We start from the raw sequence: 5,612 nt of genomic DNA, 5'->3' as shown, positions 1-5,612 counted from the left end.
AGCCTGTTGGGGTTGATTCTATAATGTCGACCCGCTTCCATGTTGCGATATGCGATATGAAATTTATCGCATCGCAACCCTAATCTTGATGTGGGTCGATTCCTAGCGCCGACCTGCCTGCGGTTGTGATTTGCGACATGCGGGGGCCAATGGAAGATTTCCACTTGGTGCCTCCTCATTCACTGAAGGACCTTGCCACATCATCTAATCCTACCATGTAAGAAAGTCAAGTCTGAACTTTGACTTGCTCTATTGTCTACATACGAGGTCATATTTGAGTGTCGTTCACACCATTAGAATCAAAATGATGAGATCTCCAATCTGAAGCTAAGTTTAACAAAATTCTGACACTTTTATTTTCGAGGATAATTTTGAGCACTTGATGAGTAAGAGAGACATAAAAGATCTCATATGCAGATATGCCAATCTTTAGTAGTTATCACACCCTAAAACCTACATATGAGGCTAAAATTCCATGTCTTTAGGAATGGTGCACTCAGTAGTTACCCTACATCAGTTATCATAAAATCACCTCTAGATGGTAGCCTATTCCTCTCTTCATCAATCCTTGAGTATTGTCATGTTGCACCCTAAAACCTACATATGAGACTAAAGTTCTATATCTCTAGGAATGGTTCACTCAACCTAAGGTACCCTTCCATATAGGTTCTTATACTACTTTATATTGCTAGAATAAAAGATGCATCAGTATTTCAAACCAACTCATGTTATTCCTAGTTAAGACACAAAAGGCAATAACTTAAATGCTTGTTATGATTTTCTTCAAACATAGTACAGGTAGAGTAACCAACTTTTATTTCTAGTATAGTTAGTAAAGTATTTTTCTTCTAGTCACTGCATCAAGCCCTCATTATTGCCATCATGGGAAATCAGAGTGTAGAAATGCCTCTGAGAGGAAATACAAAGTCATTTCCCAAGATCAACTCATAAATTAAGAAAGGATGTCATCCATGAATTCAAGTTTTGCAATGGTCACTATTTCAACATATGTATTTGACCCTTACCAACCTTAATTTCAAGTTATGTGGTAATGGAAGTGCCAAAATTTTCTCTTTTCAACTTTGACTATGATATAATTTATCAATGTTTAGCAGATATATTAGGAGGCATGTGCCAACTAATTTTTTCTCCTCTCATGCGAGCCATTAGTTGTCACCTTGATTTATGACTATGGGAGAAAAGTATTAACAAAGAAAAAAATCCGTCTAGGGCATTACATGGCACCATCAATATTTGGCTCATAGAAAAAACCTCTGAATGATAAAATATGACACCACCCATGCTTCATGGGGATGTAGGAACTGTGGATGGGAAATTCCTCGGACATGCACACATTGATGGCACAGAGGAAATTGTGGAATGAAGAATGCCCCAACTATGCATCCATTGATGACACTCGAGGAAACTATGGAAATTCTCAGGTGTGCACCCATTGAGGGCATCTAAGGAACTTATGGAATGGGAAATGGAAATTCCCTGGCACCAAACTAGATTTCATTTTATTACTAAGAAAAAATAAATGAGTGGAATGGGAAATGGAAATGCCCTAGTGGAAAAGTACATTTCAGTGCTAAGAAAAATGAAAAGTGTTATGTCGCTATATAGACCAAAGAGAATAATAAAACATTACATCACTATAGCGACCAAAGAAAATAATAATTTATTAATTATAATAAATGAGAATATGAAGTCTCTGCTACTCTTGAATGTTACAAAAAATTTCTTGAATGGTTTTGTTCCGAGAACATTGATGCCCAAAGTGAAAATCTCAATGATTTTTTTTCACTTTGTTGAGGAACAAGAAATGGAAAGCTCATGTCTAATATTATACAGAGAGACTGATATGCTATGGAGTCCCTCTCTTCATAATAATAATATAGTAATCAAAATGAATGAGAAAAAAGGGGTAAATAATTTTGCAGCCATTATTGGTGGTTCAGTGGGAGGAGTACTCCTTGTTCTTGCACCGGGAGTAGCAGTCCTCTGCATTCAAAGACAGGAAACAATAAATTCAAAGAAAAATGAGTTAGGAGAAAGTACATAACATATTGGAGGAGGTTTTGCCAACATGATTAGGCTTGGAGAAAATTTTTCATATGCCCAGTTTCTTGAAGCAACCAACAAATTGGATCCTGCTTCCATGAATAAGGTTGGCCACTTGGGAGATTTTTACAATGGGGTTCTCATTCAGAGTGGTATACCACAAGTGGTGGTGAAGAGCATTGACTTTAATAGAGTGAAGAAGGATCTCTATGTTCCAGAGCTTGAGGTCTTTGGAAAGACATCACATACAAGGCCGGTTCCTCTACTGGGGCAATGCTTAGAAATGAAATATGAGAAGTTTCATGTGTACAAGTATATTCCTAATGGTGATATTGAATTCGTTATGCTCAAGAAAACTAGTCAAAATTATGCTAAAGATTTTATTTTCAATCCTCTAGATTGGATAGCCATGCTAAATATTGCTATAAGAATTGTCGAAACTCTAACTTATGTGCATCATGAGTGTGATCCTCCAATCATACACCAGTACTTATCCTTTCTCCTATGTTAGGCTTAAGTTAAATTTGACTTATAATCCTTTGATGAAATCTAATAACATGTATGTTACTAGCTATCTTACATTTAATACCTAGTAGAAAGTTATCAAGAGTTTATGCAAAACCGTTTTGAAACTTAGATATCAATACACATGTTTTGAACTTGTAAAACATCATTCATTTGCACATTTTTACTGTAGATTCAACAACTTATGTGAGTTTCTAAAAAACAATATAGGAATCTACTCTACTCTTCAGCAAAAACCAAAATTGATCGATGAAAACAATAAGAAGAAAAATAAGAATATCAATTGCACATAACACAATATTTTTCTGTGGAAGAAACTGCTTAAAACCCTGACTATCTATATTACATTAACTAGAAGATTTGACAAGAAAATACAATGCTTGTTCAACGCAAAAAATTCCTGCACTAGTACAATATCACTCTCTACCTCACCAGCCAGCTCAAGCCAACACTTAGCCAATTATGTTTCCTACCAAGCCCCTACTTCATTGTGCAATTCCTGAGAGAAGTAGCCCATATTTAATTGGGAAATCCACTCTCCATAACTGCACAATCCATCCACACGCCCTTAACTTATTGCATGCACCATTTTTACAACTCAAAAAATTATACAATTGATAGTACATTGTCCCTGAACTCTAATGTCAACTGGGTATTCCTCTGAAATGGCATGCATGAGTTATTTATGAGTGAATATTCAGTTAACTGGTGTGGTACTGAGGATGCACTGGTGCCTGTCCCCACTACTAGACCTCCTACTAGTTCCTCCAAATGTTTGAACTAGTTTACTTGATTATAACTCAGTTTTACTGAGTTGATTAATTACAACTCAAAGAACTCAACCCGGGCCCATAAAATTTAGGGATCACTCTACATGACTCTAGAGAGAGTTCCAGCTCAAATTTCCTAAGTCAACTAAATTAATTTAACTTAGTTAACTATTACAAGTTGCTATGAGAATAGAATTTTTATTTTATTCACAATTTAATTTAAGGAAAAATTAAATTGGAATTTCTAGTTGCTATTTTGAACATCATTGACTACTTGTTTATAGTGCATAATTAATAAACTATGTGAAGTGCGAAATCTTAATGTTTTATGAATTTTTTATACCTTACTGTTATAGAATACATCACATGAATTTCATCCTGTACTTATCCTTTCTAACAAAGAAAGAATAGATGTTTATCTTGATTTATGTTTTTTATTTTCCCTATTTTCACTATTTGATGAGAAGAGTTGAGCCTCAATTGATAGATTATGTATCTTTTATGCATGGAGATTAGAATGTAGACATACCGATGCATACATGTTCATGCGTGTGCATGGAACAAAGTTTAAAAAACTATACACACCTGTGACAATTGATTGCAGGGAAACTATTTTGCAATTATAATTACATGTGCACCACAAGTGAATTTCAATATTATTGCTTTGGTGATTGATGGTTTGTAATTTTTTGTTGAAACAAGTGAGAAATGAAATACAAAAATATTGATGAACATTATCTCATAAACATGTTTATATAGGTAGATGTAAGTACGTCAAGTTCTTTTTGTTTCTGATGATCCTGGAGTGTAATCAATGGTATTGAGTCCTTGCCTTGATATCCCATGAGTGTATGAAGGCTAAAAAAATATTAGGTGAGACAGTGCAGAGAATAGATCGAAGCTAAAACATTTAGTTAAAAAAAATCTTCTTAACAAAAATACATTGTTTAAATTTGAGAGAAATTGAGTGCATTATGTCATTGTTTATCAAGGAAATTAAAGCAAGATACATTTTACTGGATGGTAAATTTGAAGTAAGGCTTAGTAGCTTAAGTTCTGTAGGTAGTCAAGATGGAGACTCTCAACCTGGCTTGGTTGCACGACTCTTAGCCATTTCCCAGTATGTATCACATGGCCTTTGGTATGATATATTCAAAATTTTCATGTGCTCTTTTTGCTTTGTCAAATTCGTTCAAAAAATGTTAGTTTTGTCTTGGCATCCCCTCCATCCCAAATCCAAAACTTTAGCATCATCATTTATCCATCTCTAATCACTACTTTATTTTTTCTGTAATATTTGTATGGCTTTACTTTATATTTATGAAGAATTCAAGATATATAAGCTACGTTATTTCCACAATATGGTTTTGTAATCATAGAATACACAAATTTCATTGTGTTGTAAATATAGGAATTGGGGTTTTAATAATTATATAATGTTTTTGAGGTGCACAAATGAAGTTCATGGGACCAAGGAGACTTAGATTCATCACCCACTATATGTGCACATGATGTTTACTGTTTTGGAAAAGTCTTTCTACAGATCATTTTAGGGAATATTACCACTATTGAATGCAATGACATGTGAGTTGGTGAGTCTTCATGGCTAGACCTTGCCTTGCCATTGATCGAAATTTATGACAAGGATAATATTCCCCAAATCTTTGATCCTTATCTCATTGTAGATGAGGGACTGCTAGAGGAAGTCTGGGTTGTGGCTGTAATAGCCAAGTTTTGTCTCAATCCTCAACCATCCAAGAGGCTAACCATGCACCATGTCTTGAAAGGTCTTGAAAATCCCTGCAAGGCTGTATGTGCTGATATGCTAAATTGAGAACATCATCACATAGCTCATAAAATGAGGATTTTGGAAGTTGGAGAAGTTCCAATGCATCCACAAAACAACAATATCTAGGTATAATTCTAGGAACTTTGGGGAAAGATTACTCGTCTCATGGAAATTCCAGGGGCATAAGTTGTAGAAGAAGTAAAGTTAGACATTGCTCCAGTGACATTTTTTTTTACCATACACAAGAAGGCGCTCCCTGAAACAAAAACTGCAGAGTAATGAATTGGACAAAATTTGTAGGAGAAACACCTTCTTACACTTTAATGTGTCATGTCATTCAATTAAGGGAGAATCCCACGAAAGAAGCATGTATTTGGTCATTGTCTTTAAAAGTGAATTAGTGCTTGCAACTCAACCTAGAATTTGAGGGGTCAACCTAAGGACTATCTATTAGAATGTTAGGT

At 34.9% G+C, this 5,612-nt stretch overlaps 2 pseudogenes; both read left to right on the top strand.

Annotated features, from left to right (window-relative positions):
- Nucleotides 1-1,909: 1,909 nt before the first annotated feature.
- On the top strand, nucleotides 1,910-2,575 carry LOC149144466 (putative LRR receptor-like serine/threonine-protein kinase At2g16250; annotated as a pseudogene).
- A 1,758-nt stretch (nucleotides 2,576-4,333) lies between these two features.
- Nucleotides 4,334-5,408, top strand: LOC149144465 (putative LRR receptor-like serine/threonine-protein kinase At2g16250; annotated as a pseudogene).
- The last annotated feature ends 204 nt before the right edge of the window (nucleotides 5,409-5,612 follow it).

This window comes from Pinus tabuliformis, chromosome X, assembly GCF_031772625.1.
Source record: "Pinus tabuliformis cultivar Carrire ecotype Pingquan chromosome X, CPIR1, whole genome shotgun sequence".
Taxonomy (NCBI): Eukaryota; Viridiplantae; Streptophyta; class Pinopsida; order Pinales; family Pinaceae; genus Pinus; species Pinus tabuliformis.
This window is presented reverse-complemented; position numbering and strand designations above follow the sequence as displayed.